At 38.0% G+C, this 25,567-nt stretch overlaps 1 long non-coding RNA gene across 4 annotated transcripts in view; it reads left to right on the top strand.

Moving 5' to 3' along the window:
- Positions 1 to 25,567, top strand: part of LOC123835379 (uncharacterized) — a 459,456-nt gene that overhangs the window by 14,053 nt on the left and 419,836 nt on the right. For all 4 annotated transcript variants that reach the window (XR_010406420.1, XR_006788732.3, XR_010406421.1 and 1 more), the window contains exon 2: positions 2,856 to 2,983. This is a non-coding gene — a long non-coding RNA (uncharacterized LOC123835379). The remainder of the gene's footprint in view (positions 1 to 2,855; positions 2,984 to 25,567) is intronic.

The following is a 25,567-nucleotide window of genomic DNA, read 5'->3' as shown; positions in this document are numbered from 1 at the left end:
CTTCTGCTCCTGGCAAGATTAGTTGAAACTGTGCTTACCAGACTTGTTGCCTATTAACCTTGAGAGCAAGCAGAGAATATTCACACATTACCCCCTTATCCACCCATCACACTCAAAACTAAAGCTTAGATATTGTGTTTGAGAGTTGAATCTTAGATTTCTTATCCAAGAGATTCTTGTAAATTGGACAAATAGTTTATCTTGATGCCAGCTGGCTTATCACAGAATTAAGCTTTAAAGTTTTGAACTTCTAAGTTTTGAGTCACCTCAAATGAGGTCTAAAATTTCTAACTGTTCTAAAATAAGGTCTAACTTTTTTTGCTAGATAACTGGTTTCATGTTAATCATTGAGAAAGTGATAATGTTTCTTTTGATTGAATTTGCTTCTAGTTATCACACTTGTTTAGATTTGGATAACATTGTTAGAGCTGGGTGATTCTCTAGCCGCTGTTAACCGGGCAGTTCCTAACTACTGTGAGAAGGAAGCAGTTGATCAGCTTTCAGACAATTATGTATCACTGGATGATCCTGGAACAATAAAGGTTGACTTTTATATTAAAACTAGAGAGATCTCCTAGCAAATTCAAGCCTTGGTTTTCTAGAAAACCATGTATTTTTATATTTATAGAACTTGGATTTGATAATATCAGAGTGTTTGTCAACCTTGAATAGTTTAGAGTTAAAGTGGTCTGGGTGTTATGTATGTCTAAACATTTGAATATGGGATGCAAAGTTGAGGAACTTCATTCACTGTTAGCTATCTTGGATCTTTATACACACATGCTACAGTCAAACCAGGTGTGCAATGAAATGACTTGAATTTTTTCATTTTTTTCAACAAATACTGACATTTGGGGGAAGCTAAAAGTGAACACCCACTGTGGGAACATCAAGCGGGTAGGATAGAAAGTGTCCTGGAGGAACTAACATTTGAGATGAATCCTTTAAATTGATTAAGAATCAGTCATGTTAAAGGCAGAGAGGGTTTTCTAGTAAGAGGGGCAAGGGGTGCAAAGGCCTCAGAACTTGTCTGTGGTTCATGATAGCTAAAACACAGGCAATTTTTGTAAGAGTCAGTAATGAGAAGGGAGGTTAAGAGATAAGCAGAGACGTCATTATAAAAGGACTCTGAGAAACAAACAGGGTTTTAGAGGGGAGGGGGATGGGGGGATGAGTTAGCCTGGTGATGGGTATTAAGGAGCTCATGTACTGCATGGAGCACAGGGTGTTGTACGAAAACAATGGATCGTGGATCACTACATCAAAAACTAATGATGTATGGTGACTAACATAACATAATAAAATAAAATAAAATAAAAAAACCGTATTGTGAGCATATGACTTTATGCTAAGAACATGGGGAGCCACTGAAGTGACTTAAGCAGATGAGTATCTTCACCAGATTTGTATTTTAGATTGATTAATCTAGCTGCAGTGTGGAGAGCAGTTGGAAGGGCCTATAATGGAGGTATGAAGACCACTGAGGAGACAAGGAAGAAATGGTGGGGGCCTAGATTTTGCAGGTACAGGGAAATGGTGGGGAGTGAACAGATTTGAGAGGCTTTTAGCAAGAATGTTGGGTTTTGGCAAGTTACTGGATGTGCGAGGATGACAAGCAAAGGTGACTTGCCTAAATTTTTGATGTAGGCACTGAGATAGATAAGAAATAGAATTTTTTTCTTGCTGGAGGTAAATGGGGTGGAGAGGTGACAAGTTTACTCTATGTAATAATCTGTTGGTATTCTACTGTAGCGTGAGGTAGGGATTGAGGTACATGTAGACCTACTAGTACCCATTTTTTACTATTGGGCAGAAGAAAAGATGGAGAGATGGAGAAAGGAAGAGCATGATGGAGAAAGGAAAGAAGGAAAGGGACCTAATTAGAATTTACAAGGAAAAAAAAAAGCCTTATTCCAACATGTCAGTTGGAGGTACTTAAATAACATTAAATGGGTGCAGCCATTATGTTAGTGTTATCATTGCTACAAGTAGCAATCAGCCTGCATGACACACAGAGAGAGGGAGTTTCTCCGTAGCTATGCTTTACTGCAAAAGCCATCCTACTTCTATTTCTTTTGAATCCTGTTGCTTTGTGAAAACACCTCAGTTCAGTGAGAAGACATTGTAGGGAACAGTTGACTTGTAAGGTATGCTGGTATATATTTCAAATCCTTTTAGCAATGGAAACAGTATTGCCTATTTTGAGGGTTTTCTATGACAAGTGGAGTCTCTGATTTCTTTTCGTATGCTTAAGGAAATCTGTAGGACAATTAAAAATACATTTTTAAAAGCAATAGAAATAGCACTACCACAATACCTGGTAGAATTTGTTACCAGAAATTGCTTCTTTCTATGTTGAGGAGAAAGCGGTATTTTCACTCTTGAAACATTTATGAGATAATTAATTTCTCTTCCATTAACTTGTATTTTTTTCAGTGTTGAAGCTGGTCGAATGGTACTAGGGTCCTTTTCTTTTGCATTTTCATTACTTGGAATATATGCACCATATGCTAAAATGTTTGTGTAAAGGTTTATGATACATACATTATCATTTTAATATATAACTGCTATAGAACCATTTTATCAAGCTCTTTTGCCTCATTCCATCTTGACCACTACCCCCACACCTAAGACACAGGTAGCAATCCACAAGCATTGTTAAACCCTCATAAGCTACTCAAAAAGTTTTAGGTGAGTCATATTTCCCAGTTGAAACTTCAGACACTTTCTGTCTGGGCAACTGGGGAGGTACAATGGGATGAATAAACATGCTATTATGTTTGAAAAGGCAGGATTTACTTTAGCTCTTAGCCCAATGTCTTCTGATGTCATAACCCCAGTTTATTTTACTGCAGGTATTGAATATGTGAAAGTTCTCTCTCCAGTCTGGTATGTGATCAGAGATTTTGATACTTCTGGATGTGGGGTTTGGACGTGGCATGGTTGATGGTGAGAGAGAAGAGTTTTTGGTTCCCCATTCCAAGTAAGTTGTCTTCATATAATGAGAACCTATTATTTTATCCTGGGAGATACAATCTTTACTAAATAATCTTAATACTACCACAAATAATACTGACTTGCATATTTTATCTGTTTATGCTCTATTTTTACTACACGTTTAATTACAATAAGTAGAGAAATGTCACTGCAATTATTCTGTACAGTTTCATGATTAATGTGTACATATAATTAAAATGACTTTATTAAATATTTTTTCCACTAAATTTTATTTTTCTTAATGAAAAATACTTTTAAGCCTTCTTATAAAGAATTTTGAGATTATTCAGAATCAAAGAACTTGATTTATAGCCCATGCTGCTGTATTGAAGACAGTACATTTAATAATCTAGAAAGTCTGTGATCAGTCTTAGTAACGGAATTTCCCTTTTTCTTAATTGATTGTTAGGGACAGCAGTAGAAATTCGGAAATTCCTGAATTTCCAGGAAGATTCTTAAATTTAGAAGTTTTTGCATAGATGTTGTATAATAAACAGGATAAATAAAGGTGTTCTTTTTCAAGTCTGAGAGTTTGTATTTATAAATAATATTGTCCTTTAGGCATTAGGCATTACAATTTGGAAAAAAAATAATGTCTGTATAAACACATTGGTCAAAAAAAGTTACTTTTGCTCACAAAGATCAATACTTGTGATTGAGGCAGTGAAGCTTCCAAACATAAGATATTATGAGGTAACTTAAAATCCTTTAGAAGAGCAGTGGGTAGTGCCTGATGTACAGACCCCTAACTGTGAAACTCAAGATGACATCCTACAATTATAGGAAATGCTAGAGGTTAGGGTAGAATTATTAGACTTCTAATACACTAATACACTTTTCTAAGCATAATGAGCACTGACTCTGTAGCTCAGGTGGGGCTAGGTGGAATGTGATGATGTGGCCATAGAGAGCGCAGTAAAACCAGAGCGCTTCTTGTAGTTTTATTGCAGATCACTATCTTGTCTCCCACCTTCATCCTTCTGTGACCCCAATTTCCTTCTTGTGCTTAGGTGTTTTAATGGAGGAACCTGTAGCTAATAAATTCCTGCTCTACTTTTGATGCCTTCAGGAGTCCACATATTTATCTTGCCCCCCCTCCCCACCTTCTTCACACTGAAACTATTTGTTCTGCTGTTTTCCTGCTACTCTCCACTGGAGAAATATTCACCTCAAGTGATCCACTGGAAAGTGTCTGTTCAGATTCAATTTGAGGCATATCCTCCTTCAACTCTTCTCTGATCTCCCCTGGTTAGGGCTAACCACTTCAGCTTTGAATCCCCAGTAAATGTACCTATTTCTTTTATAACCACATAATCCTTTATTGCACTGCCCTTCTCTACTTCTACTCCAGACTGTAGGCCTTTCTGGGATGGGTAGCATGTCTTATTCATTCCTATTGCTCCTGTGCCTAGCACTATGTCTAGCCAATTCCAAAATGACAAACATATACATTTATATTTTCTATTTTCCCGGACAGATTATTTAAAATAGGAAAGTCTGATGGGTAGGGAGATAGGCACATCCAGTTCATCACCAAGTTCCACCTCTTTTGCCATCTAGACATGTCTTATTTCCAAGTTTTCCATCTTGCTCTCTCTATTCAAGTTTAGGTTCTCTTCTTCTCTTTGCTGCATATTAAATCTGTCCTCTTGGTGTACTGAACATTTAAAAATTGTTTGGAGGGTAAATGTACATTATGTTTTATTTTTTATTTTTTTTTACAACAGTAACAACTGTCTTCTAATGGATCCCCTTCCCATTAATCTTAACTCACATTCATCCTTCAAATAGCTGACATAATAATTTATTAATGTACAAATCTTCAATATCCTTCCATAGTTTATAGGATAAATTCTAAGATACTTTACATGTTACACAAGGTCTTTTGTGATCTGACCCATAATTCTCTAATTTCCTTTCTTGTTATTTCTTGCTCCAGCCATATTATACTTTTTATATTGTGCCATTTAGTGCAGTTTCTTGCCTTTGCCTTGCTCTTCTTCACTTTTCTGGCAAACTCCTACTCATGTGCAGGATACTGTAGAGATTAAGAGAGAACAGATACATAACCTGTTTCTAACACCCATTTATAAACTACTGAAGCTTGGGCAAGTTGCTCACCTCTCTGTGCCTCAATTTTCTCATCTGTAAATTAGGGCTAATAATAGTCTCTGCCTAGTAAGTACACAAATGTAAGCTATTATTATTTATTTTATCCCTTAAGACTTAACAAAGAATTCTCCTCCTCCAGGAAACCTTTCAAGATTTCCCAGGATGGATTAGGTTTCCTTCCTACATGCTCCATAACTTCTTGCATATCTCTGTTCTTAAACTCAGCACATTTTGTATGGATGGTATCTTTATGTAACTGCCTTCTCATCAGACCATGAGCCCCTTGAAGGAAGAAATCATATTTTATTCAGTTTAATGTCTTTAGCATAAAGCTTGTCCAGAGTAAATTCTTAATAAATGTTTGATGAATGAATGAATTGTATAGTGGGAAGAATTCATGCTTTGGAGTCAGACAGATGTGTTCAAATCCAGTACTTACTATCTCTACATCTACAGGCAAGTAACTGTTTCTTTATGTATAAATAGGGATGATGCACCCCTCACTTTTAGGATTAGTGATAGTATGTAGTCTACTGGAGTATATGAAAATTGTTGTTACTATTGTTATTACCCTGAAAATATGTAATAATTTTATCTCAAAGTTAGAGTTAGTAGGCAGATACACTTTTTACCCCTTGAAGAATCATCTTAATTCTAAAGAATATATACTCTCGTACTTAAGTTTTTCTAAAACTGATCTCCTGTTGAATTTCCTTTGAAGTACCCATGGCTTGCTGAATTCCTGTATCGTCTGTTAATACTCAGTGGACATTTAGCATTTTTCCTTGCAGTTTTACCAACATTGTTAGGTTTGCTTTGTGCAAATAGATTGTAAGCCTTTTGAGGACAATAATCATGTCTTATATATCTTTTTATTTTCTTCCTATTTCCCTATCCTTTGCTCTTATCCCCTTTTCCAAATATAAACTAACAGATCAATAAATAAATGTTGATTGATGATGATGAGTGGAAGCCCAAGAGCAGGCAGGGGTAACTGGAATGTTCTGGCTCTGGGAAGGTCCATCTCATTTGAAGTAGAATCTCAGCCAACAGTTAATGCAAAGATTGCATTGGACATGAAGGGGAATATGGAAGAAATATAAGATGGTCCCTTCTCTGCAGGAGCTGACAATCTACTTGGCAAGATAAAGCATGCCCACACTGAACTGTTAAGGAACAGCCCTGGACAGAATGTGATGAAGCCTACATAGTGTTCAGAGGGAGAGAAATTAGAAATTCATGCAGGTGAGGTTGAAGTCAAAGAGAATGTTGGGAGGCTCAAAGGGGAAAGAGACAGAACCTTATAGATACTTGAGTGCTTACGATGTGCCAGGCATTGTGATGAGTGATGAATGTGTATTCTGTGTGTGTGTGTGTGTGTGTGCGCACCTGTGCATCTGATAGGAACTTTTTATTCATACATTAATTCAATAAACGTTTTTAAAAATTGTGGTAAAAAACACAGAACATAAAATTTACCACCGTAACCATTTTAAATGTATAGTTCATATATTTACATTGCTGTGCAAGAGATTTCCAAAACTTTTCAGCTTGCAGAACTGAAACTATGTACCCACTAAACAAGTACTGTTTCCTGTCTTGCTTGGGCATGTATTGTTTTATCTAAGTCTTACAACAAACCTGTGAGATAATGTTAGGAATACTATTTTAATTAAATGAGGCTTAGAGGTTGAAGAAAATTTCCCAAGGTCTTATAATTAATAAAGGTAGAACCACATGAACCTTGGATCAGGAAGGGAATGAACTATTAAGAACCTATGATTTCAGGCAAAATAGCAGAAGAGCTATATTTTGCTTTTATGTGGGAGTTGGTTTCTATGGGACATTCATGGATATGGTGGATTTTGCCTCTAAAATGTTCCATAAAGCATCAGATACTGCTCTACCTTCAATAGCTCTCCTTCCTAGTCTTAAGGTCTCTGTTGTCTGGAATGCTGCTGCTGATTTGAGAACATCAGAAAAATGGTAGTGGGTTCCTGTGTTTGATTTTTGGGCATGCGATCCTCTTAGGACACAAGGTATTGAATGAAGACTGTTCTTTAGAGTGAAGGAAGTTGGATCAAGTTTGAAATCTTTCTAGAACTGTTCTTGAAGTGTCTTAATGGAAAGCTGGCCTATTAGATTGATAGTGGCAAGGACAAGGAAGTATGTAGGTCATATATATACATATACATACATATATATATATAAATATAAATGGAGGCCTTGAAGATGATGATAAAATATATATATATATATATATATATATTTTTTTTTTTTTTTTTTTTTTTTTTTTTGCCAGATTTTCAGGTTGACAGAGAGGAGTGGAAGTGAAAATGTAAGAGCCAAATATGGTCCCTGACTTAAAAGAGCTCCCTGTTGGTTGAGGCCTTATAAATAGATTTTTCCTGTTGAGATATATTCTGGCAATAGATTAGGCCACATATGGAGTTCTACAGAGTAGTTGTTTAAGGAAGGCACTGGGGATGGCAGATGTACTTGGGAGGATGAATCAGGATCGGAAATCATTAATTGTGAAATAATGCATTTTATTTGTCAAGCACTATGTGAGGTGCTTTTTATACGTTTTGTCTAATTCTCAAGACATCTTGTGGTAGACATTAGTGTTCTAATTTGACAAACTGTGTCTCAAAAACGTAAAGATTTGTCCTAGATTGGTTGGGCTGGTTATTAAACTATCATCTCTTGGCTTCAAACCCATTGTTCTATATTTTGCTTTTTGATACTGGGCTGAGTATCTATAAGTCATGTTTCTGATTTGTCAGTTGGTTAAACTCCATCAGTGGGGGATGCTAGAGGGAGATTGCAAACCGAAGGAGGTAGATGGAACATGCTTCTTTTTCTTCGCTGTTGTTTTCTGTTTTTCTTCTTATTTGCTTTCTGTCGGCTTTCTTTTCCCATAAGCAACACCCTAGCGATGCTTTTTTGACCCTGCAGCAGCACTGTGTTCCATTAGCAGCAGTCGAGTCCAGTTTGCAGCTTTTTCCCAACAGCCGTAGAGCCAGCCCATACAGACCCCAGTACCAGCTGGCCCATTTCCCCTCGTCAGTGGTCTGGGATCCAGCCCCATGTGACTCTTCCTCCTTCTGAGCTCAGGTTCCCCACACTCTGAATATCCCCACTTCCTTAAGAGTCTGAGTTTCAGCACTATGAGGTCTACCCTCCAGGCTTCTGTTAATAATTCTAACTTCTTTTCTTTGTTCCTCCAATGTTAGGGATGGCCGCTATGTCTTACAGTTAATGTATCTATGATACCCTAGAGTTCTCTTTTTGTCTTTTCAGTAACTAAGTAATAAATTTTACTGAATTAACAACTCTTTTTTATTCATTTCTTTCTGTTTAAATAACTAATGTGATTTCAATCTCTTGGTTAGAACCTGAAACAATTATATAACTACTCATCATCATCATCATCATCATTATCAAGGCCTCCATTTATTATTTACAAGGTAGTAGGACCACGTTTCTTTTCTTGCTACCAATCTGGCTGCCTATGGGTTGGAGCAGATTTTTTCAGGGGGCACTGGCAGCTTAATCTTGCTAGCACTTAGTGTCTATAAGCCCTATCTTGATGAAATTTTTTAACCTGTATGTTTACTATTTTTCAAAGCATTTCCAACAAAGCTCTTCGTAAGGGCAGGGATCATGCTTATTTTTTCCCATGGAATCCATAGGGCCAGGAACAGTGTCTAGCATTGTTTGGTAGGAGTTATTAGTATGCATTTATTGAACAAAGAATTGGATAAATGAGTGAATGAATGAGGAGGGCTCAGCTAGAACTTCATCCTTTCCAGTGGATGGATTCTAGTAACTGACCTCCTTAATTTCCGACCTTACTGCTGACTTGTACTTCTCTTCCCATCAAGGCTTGATCTGGAACCCATTATGTTTGACTGAGGCATGACAGCCATTCTAGAACTTATCAACTTCACATTTATTGTTCCCTTCACTGTCTATATGCTTTAAGCTATTGGCTAGGAATGTGCTTCCAATCAGGTGGCTCTTCCTTGAACCATAGCATTACCATGGTCTCTGCCTACTGCTAGGTTCCACCCTAGACATCTCTGTGCAATTAACCTCCCCTGAGCATTGGGGAAGTCCCCTTTGGCATTAGGATTTGATTAACAGCCAACCTCTCATACTCTCTACATCCAGCTGGTTAACCCCCCCTGTCTCTGTCCCCACCCCAGCCCTCTACCCGCCAGGATCCAGGCCCATGCTATTCTCTCTGCCAGCCTTTGGAGTTTCTACATGTCTGTGGTTAAGGCTGCACAGTTTAGGATGTTTATGATTCAGATATTTTTCACTGGTCCTTATTATATGCAGCACAAGCCAAGAAAGCAGACTTTCTCCTTAATCTCATCTCAGAGGTGAAATAAAAATCCCTTTCGTGTTTAAACTTTTCCTAGTGACTTTTATGCTTGAATAAACTTTTCCTGGTTATATGACTATTGAAGCAAGGATGCATTAATATATATACCTACATTTGTAATTGAACGTGACTTGATATTATTGCTCCTCAAATTGAAGTCAAATATGATTTTGTGTAAGATTTAACATTAATATCTTGTGTTTTGTTTCCACTTGTTATTATATCTACTGTTTTTATTTTCCAGGCAGAGAAGAACTGTTCATACATAGGTCCTTTCACCTTACTGACTTGCTGATTTTCCTCTCTTTACCTGTAATATCAGAGACTGGTAGAAACTTCTACATAGAATGTTGGAAAGCCTCATATCCATAACAGTATATCCTGTGATGATTTTTCTTTTAATAATCAGAGTTCTGGTTGTCAGGTTATACTAGGAAGCTTTTCAAGGTGGGTTGCCTTTGAAGTAACCACACAAATGCTTCTCCCCTCTTTCCTCTATGATTATTATTCCACTGACATGAATATGTAGATTATTGACTTTATGGCCACAACCCAACAGTGAGACCCTACAGAACAGAGATAATTGGAACACAGAGATAGAGTAGAACCACAAGGTTCTACCCAAAAGAGTAGACAGAGGAAGATAGCAACAGGAAATGACCCAGTGAAATCTCAACAAATAGTTAATGGTAGCTGGGAAGTATAGCTGATAGTAGGGACCCAGAAGTGAGGTCTGGAGTATAGGCAGTATTGCCTAAGAAAACTGTGGAAACCAGGCAGGGATTTAGATATTGTAGGAATAAAAAGAGATGCAGGTCCTGGGACAGAGTTTGAGATCCGGGATTTAAGAACCCAGATTCTTACAGGCTCTCCATGTAGGCCACTGAGTTATGTCCTAAGAATCTGTAGGTCTTTTCACCTGTAACTGGAGCAAGCAATCATGAACAGTAATCTAGGAGTTGAGTGGGATAGATAGTGAGTTGGGTCTGATTTCCCTGTGTGTAAAATTTAGAAATGGGAACATTGCCATTGGTCAGGGGTTAGATATCGCTAAGGACAAAGGACAAAGATAGTGGTGTTCTTTCTCTGGATAACGTCCCCTCCATTTCATTGTTGTCTGAGTTTTCTGTGATATATTGGGAGGGGGAAAGAATTAGTCAGAAAGGACATGGGAAGTCATTGTAATAAAATATTTCTGAATATCAGTTTTGGTCTGGGGTACTACTTGACTCCTGTGGCATGGATGATGATTTATGGAAAATTCGGTATCTTAAGTTTCTGTAATCTACAGGTTCTCAACTAGGTGTGACTTTGCCTTCTCCTCCCCTGGCCCAGAACACTTGTCAGTGTATGGAAACATATTTGTTATGACTGAGGGAAGGGATAGGGAGCTGCTCATAATCCACCTACATCCTGTGCCTCCTACAATGCACAGGACCTCCCCCGACAACTGCAACAAAGAATTATCCAGTTCAAATATTAGTAGTGCCAAGGTTGAGAAACCCTGCTATAAACCAGATGGACTCTGTCCTTCCCTTTTTTTTTTTTTTTAAGATTTTATTTATTTATTTGAGAGAGAGTGCGAGAATGCAAGAGCAGAGGGAGGGAGAAGCAGACTTCCTGCTGAGCAGGGAGCCCAATGCGGAGCTTGATCCCAGGACACTGGGATCATGACTTGAGCCGAAGGCAGACACTTAACCAACTGAGCCACCCAGGTGCCCCATCTGTCCTTTTATTATCCTGGGATTCTTTGTCACTGTGGACGTGTTTCTTGGGCAGTTATCATACTCCTATAAACATTGTAAAGTTATTTTGAATGTGACAGAATCCTCTTTAAGCATACAGTTATCTACTAGATCTCCACAGACTAGCATTGTCAAGCCTTGTCCCCTCCATGTGTGTGTTTCTGTGTGTAGTAGGATGAAACTGCAGATTCTCACAGACAGACATTCACAAGGGATTAACTCATGACGTTGACTTTTGAGACTTTTATCCATCTGAGCTACTCAGTGGAATAGGTACTCTACACAGAGATGCAAAAATGGTTCTCTTTTTTTCCTCTAAGTTTGAAGCTACAATGTGACCTAATATTTGTTTTAATGCTGATTAGTTCCTTCAGTGCAGTCAAAAGCAACAAAACCTGGAGTGAAATCCTGTCATTCTTGCAAGCATATTCTCTCCTCTTCCAGAAACAACCTGGAGACTTGGCCTGGATTGCACAGAATCTATATACCCTGGGCTACCAATAAAATGTGTGCTGCCTAGCCAGAATTGAGGAATCTTTGTCAATCTGTTAATCAATAGGGTTTATTTAGGGATCCTTGATTTTTTCAGAGGAATTTTTTTTGTAATGGAGAATTTCTAGGCCCCTTTAATTCTAGATCACTGAGGGACTAGATGAGTTCATTCCCCCTTGTGTTCAGGTGCCTTATAGTTATCTAACATATAGAATCATAGATTTGAAAAAAACCTGAGAGGGGTTGGCTAACTGCTATATAAAACCAAACCTGTCTTGCTGCCTGCCTGTTTTTATAAATAACATTTTATTGGAACACAGAAATGCTTACGCATTTACATATCGTGGATGGCTGCTTTTGCATTAAAATAGCAGGGCTGAATAGTTGTAACAGAGACTGTATGTCCCACAAAACCTAAAATATTATTTGTTTCTTTATGGAACAAGTTTCTTGACCCCCAATCCAGTCCACCTTCCTCATTTTACAGATGAAGAAACCGAATTCTAGAGAGATTAAGTGACTAGGCCAAGGTCATACTGCCAACAGAATTGAGGTTAAAGGATGATTAATACATGTTTTGAGGAATGAGGATGATGAATATCAGACCATTGACAAGCTGTGTTCTAATAGCAAAATGGGGGAAAAATAAATATGCTATAAGTCACTTTACCTAAAGACAAAAAAACTGTCTTGATTGATTTATTTCCCCCACTGAATCACTCAGTCATCTTTTTTTTTTTTACATTTTTTTATTCTTATGTTAATCCCCATACACTACATCATTAGTTTTAGATGTAGTGTTCCATGATTCATTGTTTGTGCATAACACCCAGTGCTCCATGCAGAATGTGCCCTCCTCAATACCCACCACCAGGCTAACCCATCCTCCCACCTCCCTCCCCTCTAGAACCCTGTTTGTTTTTCAGAGTCCATCGTCTCTCATGGTTCATCTACCCCTCCGATTTCCCCCACTTCATTCTTCTCCTCCTGCTACCTTCTTCTTCTTCTTTTTTTTTTCTTAACATATATTGCATTATTTGTTTCAGAGGTACAGATCTGAGATTCAACAGTCTTGCACAATTCACAGCGCTTACCAGAGCACATACCCTCCCCACTGTCTATCACCCAGTCACCCCATCCCTCCCACCCTACCCCCCACTCCAACAACACTCTCACTCAGTCATCTTTATGCCATTCGGATATAGCTGAAGTAAGAGTTGAGTCAAGTGATATCACAATTTTATGCAGTTAGGTTTTCCAAAGAATAGCAGAATATTTATTGGTCAGTCTCCTGTGTCTCAGTATTATATTCCTCAAAAGTTGAATTATTGATAGTAAGTCAGGGAAGACATTTTGGTAATTGCTGAAATCCTGAATGTATTTAGACTGACTAACTGTCCCTGTGTTCTCTGTGGCACCAGCTGACAGTGATGAAATCTATAGAAGTAGGACACATTTCCATAACATGAATATTCAGGGTTGGTGATGCAAGAATTATTATTAAACCACTGGGAAGGAACACATTCTCCTTATTACTTGATTGAATACTAAATGCTGCCTTTTAAAAATAATTCAGTATAAACACTTTGATAATGAGGAAAGAGGGATGCATGGGAAAAAAAATCTCATACATTTTCCCTTGGTACATAAGAAGGAGATCAAATTGAATTTAAAATATATAGCCTGTCTAGAGGAACTATTTTGGCATCATTAGCTATATTTCGTCTACATCTGTGTTATGTATATTGAAGTATAATGTAATAGATGTCAGGGTAGAGCTTGATTAAAATGATGTATATAAAAACAGAATATGTAAAGAAGCATGTTCAACCATAAATAAAGACCATTGAAAATTAGTAAAATGCTGATTACAAATAATAATAATTATCACCAAAATAATATTTGTTAGATGCTGGGCATTACCACATTTCTAAGGAAAGATATTTGCTTTTCTGTAAATGACACAGTTTATACTTACCAAAGGGTCCTAGAACCTCTAAGAATCCTAAACACACAACTGAAGTTCCATCATATATGAAGTATATCTGGTTCTTCATAGCAAAGATTTTATGTATGAGAAATAAAAAAGAAAGGAAACTGTTTTCATTCATGCATCCATTGAACAAGAATTAAATTGCTCATGCCAGGCAGTGCACTAGGCTCTGGTCTCACACAAATAAAATAGACACAGAGGCTCCTCTCTTCTAAAAACCCATGATCTAATGGAGGGTGCATGCAAATAGAAATAGAAACAATTTCAACAAGAATGGTATGTGTTCTATAATAGAGGTAAGCTTAGGAGTCTGTTGTGCCCAATTTCTCTTTTCTTTTACTAGTTTTTCATCATTTGTTCAAGCTCCTCTCCCCCAATCAGTTTGAGTGGGGTTGTCTTTTAATCCACGATGGAATTTTGTACCCTTCTATTTTTCTCTTTCTACCTCCTTTTCCCACCTTGAGGGTTTTACCACTACCCCAGTTTACTAATTGGGTTGTGCCTGCCCTTGATTGTTTTCTCTAAGCTGCTCATACCTTTAGACTTTTAGACTTTTTACTTACTTCATCTTTTCTTCTTCTTCCCCCTCACCAAAACTAAGCTGCTTAGTGAGTTCCTATTACTGAGGTTCACTCTATCAAATACTAAAATACACATTCAGTTAAGTCATCTGTTAGGTGTGCCCATTGGCCACCAGCAAATATATCCCAGGATCAATGTAGCATTTTATTTTAAATGGGAATTCTTGATGACTACAGATTCTTTATCCAAATAGAGTTGAGGGGAGCAAGGCTAAAGTTTCAGGCATGGTCATCAAAAGGTGGAAGAGACATTTTTTGGTCCCTCAGGTCACACTATATAGGCAAAGGATAAATGAACAAGAGACTTGGTGAAGCAAGGTCAGTGAGAGACTGGAACAACCAGAGAAGTGTCACAGGCAATTCTTTCTAGCACAATGGCCACTCATCCCATACTTTTTCTTCCTCCATTTCTTAAAAGGATACCAGCTATGTATGGTGCCTGGCGCCATGATATATTGGAAGAATATGGATTTTGGATTCAGACAGTGCTCAAATCAGACCCATTTTCTGCAAAAATAAAAATGCATGTGTGAACATCTAGCATACTTGCTTGGCTTCAGATACCAATATGTGTTCAGATCGATGTATGTGATGGTTTTTTTCTTTATTTTCCTCCCTTCCTTCCTTCACCAAGAGGGATAATAAGCAGTAGCTGTTTGCACAAGCCTGAGTAAAGAAGCGTTGTAGAGAGAGTAAAAAGTTTTTTTGGAATTGACCTCCACAGGGCAAATTCATGGCAGATCTACATTATTTATTCAAAGAGAGAACTGCATTGTAATCATACTCCTGGTTGCATGGGGTAAATTAGTGACAGCTGAACACCTCAGTCACTGTGAGATGGCAACCTGAAATGGGTGCCTCCGAGGGAAGGGGCAGAGACCTCCTCCAAGGTCGTGCAGAAGCAAGGCAGCAGGCAGCATTGCAGGGGAGGTAACTGCTAGGAGAGATGCCTGCAGAGAGGAGCTGCTATGGGATGCTTCTTTTTGAGGTGGGGTGACAGTGTGAATATGTTTCAAGTTGTCAGCCACTCTCAAAACTCTGGTTTTGACCTCATTCTTGAGGCTTTTAAAAAGCAGTACCCTGAAGCTATTTCGTTTGTTTAGAGAAATAGAAAGTCACTGATGTAGGCAAAGTTGAAAAGGAAACAGGAGTCATGTTAATTTTACTGACATAACTCATGGCAGAAGTGGCTGAGCTTTTTAGCAGGAGTAGGGCATTGCTGGTAGGTAGTGTGTGTTCACGGTTGAGGTAGCTAGGATAGGATGTGAGCCAGAAACTGTTGTCCTGGATAGGAAGAGGGGAAACACGATTGAAACCACTTCCTCATTGAGTAGAGTACCAGGGATAGAAAAAAAAAAAAAACTGGAGTAAACTCAGTCATAACAAAGCGTCCTTTTTCTCTCCTGCTCCACACAGTTATGGGGATCAACAGCTTTGCCCAAGACACTATAGTGAGGTCTGTCACTGTCCATAGATAGACCATCTATGGAAAGATGGCACTGGCAATGATTTCAGAGACAAGTAGATTCATTGCGAGTCATTGGACTCTACCTGAACCACTTGTGAGACCAAGAGGACGCACTGGACAATCTCTTGGGAACAGAAAGTTCAAAAAAAGGAAATGGGCTTCAAGAATGGGACAATCAGTAATGTGATCATGAGACAAAATGGGAAGACAAATAGGAAGCAAAATAGGTACAGGAGCAGCAGGCGCTGGGATTAGAGGCAATTCTAGGATAACTTCCAAAGGGTTGGGATGTGCCAACAATAGCTTGATAATAAATCAAGTACTTTATCAGGGCAGCTTGGTGTTTCCTCCCAGTATCCTACCCCCAGAGCTGTTGTACCATCAAACTATATCTTCTTTGGTCCAGGAGTTTCCTGAATCTTCCTCCCAAGTAATACCTTCTGAGTAAACCGGAGACTTTACCAGAACCAGATGGAGCTGACTCTAAAGAGTCTTCATGATAACTCCTCTTGGTCACATTCCTTACGTCTTGGCTCGTATAGATAGAATTTAGATTGGGACTCTTTTCTGTCTTCCTGAGGAATGGAAATCATAACTGCATATTTAAGTTTTTGCTGTTATTAGTGATAATAAACTCATTGCTATTTTATCACAGGCTTTAAAAAATGATCTTTAAAAAATGATCAAGAAGCAAAGAGCATTTGCTTCTTGATTTCACTGTAGACAACCTTATTAAGGACAGTGTATCAATAGTATTGTTCTATTTTGTAGCATAATTAAAGTAATATTTATGCCTTATATAAGAATATGCAAAATACACTGGGTATTATACGTAAACAATGAATCATGGAACACTATATCAAAAACTAATGATGTAATGTATGGTGATTAACATAACATAATAAAATAAAAAAAATAAAAAAAAGAATATGCAAAATAAAAAGCTGTCACATTTTTGACAAATGCAGTGACAGAATATAAAGGAACGTGTGATAACTTACTGTTTTTAAAGGACAGAATTCAATTTTTGGCGCTGAATTGGAGTTGTGATTTGCTAAGTCTAGTGTAGAAAAACTAAGTCATTAATCTAGAGCTGAACGGGATCAGTGAGACAGGTAAGGAGATTTCCCCAGGTAACACTAATGGAACATGTCTTGTGTCTTGGTGTAGAGCCTATGCAGGCAGGAGAAGCATGAGGAAGCCCAGTAAGAAGAAGGTAGACCAGGAAAGGGATAGAGTGGGTTACTACCAAGGGCCAAACACTTCTGTTATTCCAATTAGTGAGGAAATGCAGTATTTCAAAAAATTCTTTTTTTTTTTTTTAATAAAAAAATTCTTCTTAAGGGGAGGAATATCTAGATCCTCCAGGGCAATTCTTTCCCTCTCCTGTAAGATCTGCTTATGTCCTGCTGATAGGTTTTGTTTGCCTTCTACTGAATTGCTCCCTCAGGCATTTTCAATACTGTCCCTAGGAGAAGACTGGTCTTAATGGGTAGAGTGACTATTTGGAGGGACTTGGTCCTCATTTGGAAAGTCAGATCATCTACCATGTCCTTCATCACATTCTTGCCATTGACAGTGAATGAAAATTGCTCCTCATGTTGATCCTTGGAACTTCACAGGAGCAGGGCAGTATCCCAGCATGAATAGGATACTGGCACCAGTGACTTTTCAGTTTTTACTGCTCGTATCAGTTTGGTAGGGCTGCCATTTAAAAATGGCACAGACTGGGTAGCTTAAATAACAGAAATTTATTTTCTCACAGTTCTGGGGGCTAGGAAGCCAAGTTCAATGGGCTAGTAGGTTTGATTTCTTCTGAGGCCCCTCTCCTTCACTTACAGATGGTCTTCTTGCTGTGACATGGTCTTTTCTCTGTGCACATATACCGTTGGTGTTTCTTCCTCTTCTGACCTCATTGAACCTTAATTACCTCTTTAAAGGTGCTATTTCCAAATATAGTCACATTGAAGGCTTCAACATATGAATTTTGAGGGACACATTTCAGGCTATAACACTTCTCATGGAACTTCTGTTGGTGGAAAACATCAGTAGAGAGGTAGCATGAATAAATACGGCCTGATTTTTTTGAGCCACTAATATTTTAGGATTGATTGTTAATGCAGTACAACCTAGTCTATTCAGATTAATAATCATGGCTTATCATTTCTTGGAGTTGAGTAGCAGCATATTATCCTGTGTAACGAGATAGAACAACTTCTAGTAGGCCGTGCACTGCAATGCACCTGCACATAATCAGGTATACCAGACCATCCAGAAAGGATGTTTGAGATGGGATGGAATTGGAATTGCAACAGTAGTTAACAACTGTTTATTGAGCACCACTGTGTCACGCCCTAGAGAGAGAAGGGACACTATCACTGTCTCACAGCCCAGGAAAAAAGAGATATTGAACAAACATACACATAGGTTATTATTTTACTAAAATTTAGATAAGTGCTAATAAAAGATTATATGTTAGTTTTTATGTTTTCATTTTTTTTTTTAAAGATTTTATTTATTTATTTGAGACAGAGAGAATGAGAGAGACAGAGAGCACATGAGAGGGGGGAGGGTCAGAGGGAGGAGCAGACTCCCTGCAGAGCAGGGAGCCTGATGCGGGACTCGATCCTGGGACTCTAGGATCATGACCTGAGCCGAAGGCAGTCGCTTAACCAACTGAGCCACCCAGGCGCCCTATGTTTTCATTTTTGACTTCAAAGCTGACTGGTTTCATGTGAATCAGATCTGGTACATCTAGAAATTAGATGATATTTACTACATGAACAGAGGCGAGCACTGAAAGTGTAGTGTTGTAGGCAGGATAACTGTGAAATTGTATCAGCTTTTTGCATCGAGATTTGGGAGTCCTCAGCATGTAGATGATAATTGAAGTCATGGGAATGAATGATGTCACCCATGATGATGAGACTAATGTTGGCTGAGATGAAAAAAGAGACAAGAGCAAGAGCCCAAGAACATCACTATTTAAAGAACAGGAGGAGGGCGCCTGGGTGGCTCAGATGGTTAAGCGTCTGCCTTCGGCTCAGGTCATGATCCCAGCGTCCTGGGATCGAGTCCCGCATCGGGCTCCCTGCTCCTTGGGAGCCTGCTTCTCCCTCTGCCTCTCTTTCTGTCTCTCACGAATAAATAAATAAAATCTTTAAAAAAAAAAAAAAAGAACAGGAGGAGAATGAGGTTCATTCAAAATGACTGAGACAGAACCCCTTGGAGATGTAAGAAGAAAGTCAAGAAAGTAGTGCTACAGAGTCAAATGAAGAAAGTATCTTCAGGAGTATGAGGGAGTAGACGTTCCTGCCAAGAGTTAACTAATATGAGAACTAGAATGTGCACTTGAGGTTTAGCAACAAGAAGTCATTAGTGACTTTAATAAATGTCACTAGAGTGGTGAAATCGATCTAGCATGTTGAGGTATGAATAGGAGTTGAGGAAATGGCTGTTGGGAATGTATACATCTCTTTTAAAAAAATGTGGCTATGAGAGGAATAAGGCAAAGTGATGGTTGAGAAGAAATAGAAATGGGAAAGGTGAATTTTTACATTTTAAATTAGAAAAATCAAATATAAATTCTAATGAGGGGGGTAGAACCAAGGAGTTGAAGATACAGGAGGGAGGGTATAATCTGTAGAGCTGGGTCCTGACCTGATAGAGGCAGATAAGGGAGGGTAAATCTTGTCAAGAGGAAGGACTTCTCTTCTACTGTTATAGTAGGGAAGGATGAGAAGATGGCTGGAGAAGAAAGTTTATAGATTTGTAGCAGGAAACTGAAAGAATATATGTATGATGATGTGGTAGTCATTAATGCTGTTGCCAGTTATTTTGGTTTCTCCTGCAGGGCATTTTGGGATTGCATTTCCTTGTCTTCCTGGAGTGGTCATGAGACTTGCTTTGGTCATTAAAATGTGAGCAAAACCTTCTAGGTCATTAGAATGCAAGCAAAACCTTCTCCACTTGGAGAGCCAGTGGGTGATTTGCCACATTCTTTTCCCTTTGCCAAAATGATTAATAGCATTCCAAACAGTGGCTGCTCCATTAGCCAGGATCCTGATTGAGGACAGTGCAGAGCAGACCTGGGTGATCTACAATAGACATATAGTTTGAGTGAAAAATAAACCTTGTTTGTTTGTTTGTTTTGAGCCACTGCGATTTTAGGATTGCTTGTTAATGCAGCATAACCTAGTTTATTTGAACTATAATTGTGGTTTGTATTCTCTCTGAGAAGCCAGAATGGATATCCTTCTAAGCTGAGCTGTAAAGTGAAATTGTTATTTATTTTAAAGTCATTCTAGCTTATCAATCACACTTACCAATTTTACACATTTGGTTGGAAGCAGAAGAAATGACTGACATGTTCATTTATTTCAGCATCTTAATTTTTCTCCACATAGAAGCAGTAGTGACTCATAACAACACAAAATAGCTTTTTTAAAATCTGTAGAACAGATAAGTTGTATTGAGCAGTTTTTATTTTTATTTTTGAGAGCATGTGCATGCGTGAGCTAGGAGGGAAAGGGGCAGGGGAAGAGGGAGAGAGAGAATCTTAAGCAGGTTCCACACCCAGCACAGAGCCAACACAGGGCTCCGTCTCGTGACCCTGAGATCATGACCTGAGCCAAAATCAAGAGTTGGATGCTTAACTGACTGAGCCACTCAGGGGCCCCAGTTTTGAGTAGTTCTAAAGTAAAGGACAAGCTGTAAAGTTTTATTGCTAAAAACCTACTTTGGAATATCCTCTGTCTAAATTACCAGAGGTAATTTAGGTAAATAAAAAGGTAAAAGCATGCATGGTGTGACATACAAAGTGAGGGAAGGACTTTGAGTTTCTGAAGACATCAAGAAGACTTGCTTTTCTACCAAAAACATCAAGGCACAGTTAGGGATTTAAGGACAGTGGAAGACCAGAGCTCGATTCCTGATAAAAATATGTAAGAGCTAGTGTGTGTGTGTGTGTGTTTAAAGCTAGTGGTTTTATAAAATCTTTTAAATAGATAACTAGTGTTCAGTTAAAAACAATTTCAATACATAGGATTGCATATACATATATATGAATATGTATATATATTATACACACACATATAATAAGAGGCTTGTTAATAAGAGGCTTTTTGGTGTTTGTTCCACTTTAGTTTAACAGGATTTTAAAAAAAAAATTCCTAAGTGAAAAGCTTTGCAAGAAGGAGGAGAAGTAAAATTTTCTTTTATATTAAACTCAGTCAATACCCAGAATCATGCTTATATATGTTTAGTTGCTCAGATTGTTTAGAAACTAATGAAAAAAAGAATTATGCATCTTCTTTTACTCTCCAGTCTCTTACCTCAGATGAAATTCTAGGCCAAGGTATTGCCACGGCTTACAATCTCAGAGCTGTTTTAATGAATTTGGGTAGGTTCAGAGGCCCCTTACTAAAGCTGGAATTTATAACAATATTTGCACAAAATAGGAATAGGTAAGCAAGTCAGTTTACCTGAAAAGAAATATATTTTATTTAATTAATTTGAAAATAGCCCATATAGCTCCAAAAATTATGGAAAATGATGATGAACCTCAGTCGAGAATGGAAATGCCAGGGTATCCTGCTTGTATTTCAGCGCAGCAGTTGGTATTTGGCTCATCCAGTTTTTATTTGGTGAGGGGTCAAAGTTATTAAAAATAGAAACAAAAAAAAGCAAAATAAATGAATCAGCAGCAAGATGAAACACAGATCAAACAATCTGAAATAACATAGAAAATTGGTGGCCCCATATTTACAAGTCCAGAGGCATTTTGGGCTTCACAGTTGCCTCAACCCATGTTCTTTTAACTCTCCTTTCCTCTCTGTTCATGGTATGTTCTCAGGCTTTAAACAAGATGATGGCCACAGTTCCTGGCTTTGTAATCACCCAAAAAAACATTCCAAGGGAGAAGAAGAAATGCTTATGTACCATGGTCATATGACACTCTGAATTAATAATAGAGCCTAGGAAAATGGAATGTTCTCTCTGGTTTAAGCTATATAAGAGTCATATCAGGACTGAGTCAGTGTGCTGTTTGTGGAAGGGCTATCTGACAGAAAGAAGGAAGGGGTGAAGGGAGGTTGGTTACAGTCAGGTAACAACAGTATCCATAACATCTGTTTGTATGATTGACACAGCCTCTGTCACTTTCTCTGCTTGTGCTAAGTTTTGCTGTAGCCCATTTAAGGTGTTATTCTAGCAGCTGAATTTGGCTAGAGAGTCAAGGCAGTGATTTAATTGGGAACCCTTGGAGAGACTAATTTATATAAATATACTTAATTTTATTGCTAAGGAACACATTTCTCAGTCCTTCCCCCTATTCTAAAGAAGGTTACAAAGTGCTCAAAGTTATTTGCTGCAAAGGGAACTTTCATAAGTTGTTAATGAAGTTTCAGTGCCTGAACTGCAGGGTATTTGATTATTGGGAAATCTTGACATTAATCTAAAGCTCTTTCTCAGCTCTCTTACTCTATCATTAAAGGAATCTCCTCATTGGTCAATTTATCTCCACTGATATTGATCTCACTTTATCTATTTTTGGACCTACTAGTGCTTCATTGTGAAAAAGGAAGGCTGTGGAGAATGCAATACAACCCTTTCCACCCCTCTCTATTTCCCATACATATGCAGTGCTTTTCCATGTGGGGATCATTGAATTTAAAGCATCACAAGACCAAGTGGGATATATTTTATTTGAGATATAATCATGTTTTCTTATCATTTGTCCATTTTTTTCACTAAGGTTACCCTTTTAAAAAAATTTTTATTTAAATTGAATTAGCCAACATACAGTGCATCATTAGTTTCAGATGTAGTGTTCAATAATTCATCAGCTGTGTATAACACCCAGTGCTCATCATATCACATGCCCTCCTTAATGCCCATTACCCAATTACCCCATTCCCCCACCCACCTCCCCTCTAGCAACACTCAGTTTGTTTCCTATAGTTAAGAGTCTCTCTAAATAAAATCTTAAAAAAAAAAAAAAATAGGGCACTTGGGTGGCTTAGTCATTAAGCGTCTGCCTTCAGCTCAGGTCATGATTCTGGGGTCCTGGGATCGGGCCCTGCATCGGGTTCCCTGCTCAGCGGGGAGTCTGCTTCTCCCTCTCCACTCCCCCTGCTTGTGTTCCCTCTCTCTCGCTGTGTCTCTGTCAAATAAATAAATAAAATCTTAAAAAAAAAAGAAAAGAGTCTCTCATGGTTTTTCTCACTCTCTGATGACGTCCCATCCTGTTTTCCCTCCGTTCCCCTAGAGTACACTTTTTATACCCACCAGAATTTGACATTTATGTTTCACTTACTATACCATGTCCTTGGCGTGTGTGGGAAGTCTATGTGGATCAGACATATCTTGATTATTGTTTCACATCTTTCTCAGCTTTACCTCTGATTCCAGCCACAGTCATGGAGAACAGTTGCTAGCAGATTCCCATCTCTTTTATGTTGCCAGTGCCTCATCTCAAACATGAGCTGTCTGTCTCTTGCTTTCTGCCTTGGGGTTTTTCCAAGTCCACAAGTGTGGACACCTGGGGGTGCCACTTGGCACAAATGTAGGTGTGGGGAAATTAATACCCCATCAGGGAAAACTCAATCAATAGGCACTGGGACGTGATGCTTAAATGTTTCTCCCTCTCATCCCTCAGGTAAGCACTTTTAAGGTTCATTCTAAATAACACCATGAAGGTCCCTGCAGAATTGAACAGCTGTTGGCTACAGTGTTGGTCAACTCAATAAAGCATTCTTTCAAAAAAGACAAAAAAATTGAAGCATAACTCACATATAAAACTTCACAATCTTATGCATATAGGTTTATGAGTGTGTGTAGGCCATCACCTACACATTATGTGGCCATCACCAAGTTCAAGATATAGAATATTTTGGACACCTCAGAAGGTTAGCTTATGCACCATCTGTTTTGAATTTAAAATAGATTCATACTGTATATCCTGATCTGGGTCTGACTTCTCACATGCAATGTTATGCCAGTGGGGTTCACCTATTTTGTAGGTTAGTGGCTGGTTGTTTTTCACTGTTTTGTAGTATTCTATATCAAACCATTCACTAAGGATTGTTATATTGGCTTTCTTTTCTATCCTGTTTTACTCTCCCTGGTTCCTCACCCCTATTAACTGGAATCACATCCCAAATAGACTACCTTCACCATTTCCCCTCTCTGTACTCGCGTATTCCAAGCTCCCAGGGCTTCTGGGTTATTATTTTGCTAGGAGACAAGGATTCTCATTTAGCTCTGTTCTTTACTTGATATTTGGTACTGGGGTTCAAGTTTCCTCATCTATAAAATATGAGGCTCTCTGGGATGTGTTCTGGTCTCAAATTTTGGCAATAAAGATCTGCAGTTTAAGAGGGGTCCTCTAGGGAAGGTGATGCTCAACAAATGGAAATAAATGGTAGAATTTCATGCATAGGAGACCATGGGGTGAGAGACAGTATTTTCATACAGAGATCTTCCTGGTGCCCTGAAGTCTTATCACCTGAGTAGTTGTGTACTTTGTGGCTTCTCCTGAGCTGAGTCAGATGCATCTGCAAAGGAATCACCAGATGGAGAAATCAGCACTTCAGTGTAAGGCACATTTAGAAGGAGGCAAAGATCCTGAAACGGAGGAGCAGTATCATTTGTGGATGTCACCAAGGTTTGCTCTTACTTGATGACATTGTTTCCATGGTAACTAATGCATTTCAAATTATAAAAAATCTGAAGAGTAGAAAAGATCAAATAGAAATACATAACTTCAATTAATATATAAATGTTTGAAGTTACAGATGTGAAACACAATTTTTCAAAAGTGAACGAAACGTTCCAACAATTGTGATTGAACTCTGGTGGATGGTGCAATATATTGGTGATAAATCTGTGCTCTCTTAAACAAATTATTTGACCATTCCTCACTTTGTACTTTTATGTAAATGATAAAGTGTGAAAGAGATAATCTTATAATCAGCCATTAATTATGTATTATTTAAATGTTTCCTGCCTGTTTTATTTTTCTGCCACTTCATTCTTTATTGGCATTCTATTATAAAAAAAGGAAAAGAAAGTAAAATTAGATGAGGCACGACTATATCCTGCTTCTCCAACAACTCAATAAAAAAGACAATAATCAAGGATAACAGTGAAATTAAAATAAAAGAAAGTAAAATTAAAATGATTTTTATTTTTCTTTTCAATAGTTCTGTCTGTGAAGATATGTTAATTAATTCATTTATCAAGGGTTTATTTATTGAGTATAAGTCAAGAACTAGCACATGCTTAGATACCATAGATACAAAGATGCATAGTTTTTGACTATTAGAAATATTGAAAATTAGCAAATAATTGCCATCGAGTAGAATAAGCTACTTGAAGTTGTTTGTTCCTATCTGCATTTTTGCTTCTGTTGCTATAATTGCATGACCAAGGAAGTGATAGAACCTCCCAAATATTTAGGGAAATACTTACAGTTACTAATTAAGTATAAAATGTAAAACTTACTGGAATTAAAGAGCTATTTCAGATATTACAATTCAAAAAAGGAAGAAAGCTGAATTTGAATATGGGGTTTCATTTAAATCTCTTCATCTGATGGTTCCTCCAGTATTACTAAGTATAGGACTCTTTAACTAAAAATTGCTAGAATAGGCTTCTAATATAGAAAGTATTATTTTCTTAAGTGGGCTTGTTAGAGAAGGGCATGCTTTTTGCTAGGGTGGTCTCTGCTGCTAAGGCTAATCCTAAAGTAGCTGATAACTGTGGCTATCTGCTGCCCATACTTCC

This window comes from Mirounga angustirostris, unplaced genomic scaffold, assembly GCF_029215605.1.
Source record: "Mirounga angustirostris isolate CCGP_5_RB_7025 unplaced genomic scaffold, mMirAng1.0.hap1 SCAF_12, whole genome shotgun sequence".
In the NCBI taxonomy this organism is placed as follows: Eukaryota; Metazoa; Chordata; class Mammalia; order Carnivora; family Phocidae; genus Mirounga; species Mirounga angustirostris.
This window is presented reverse-complemented; position numbering and strand designations above follow the sequence as displayed.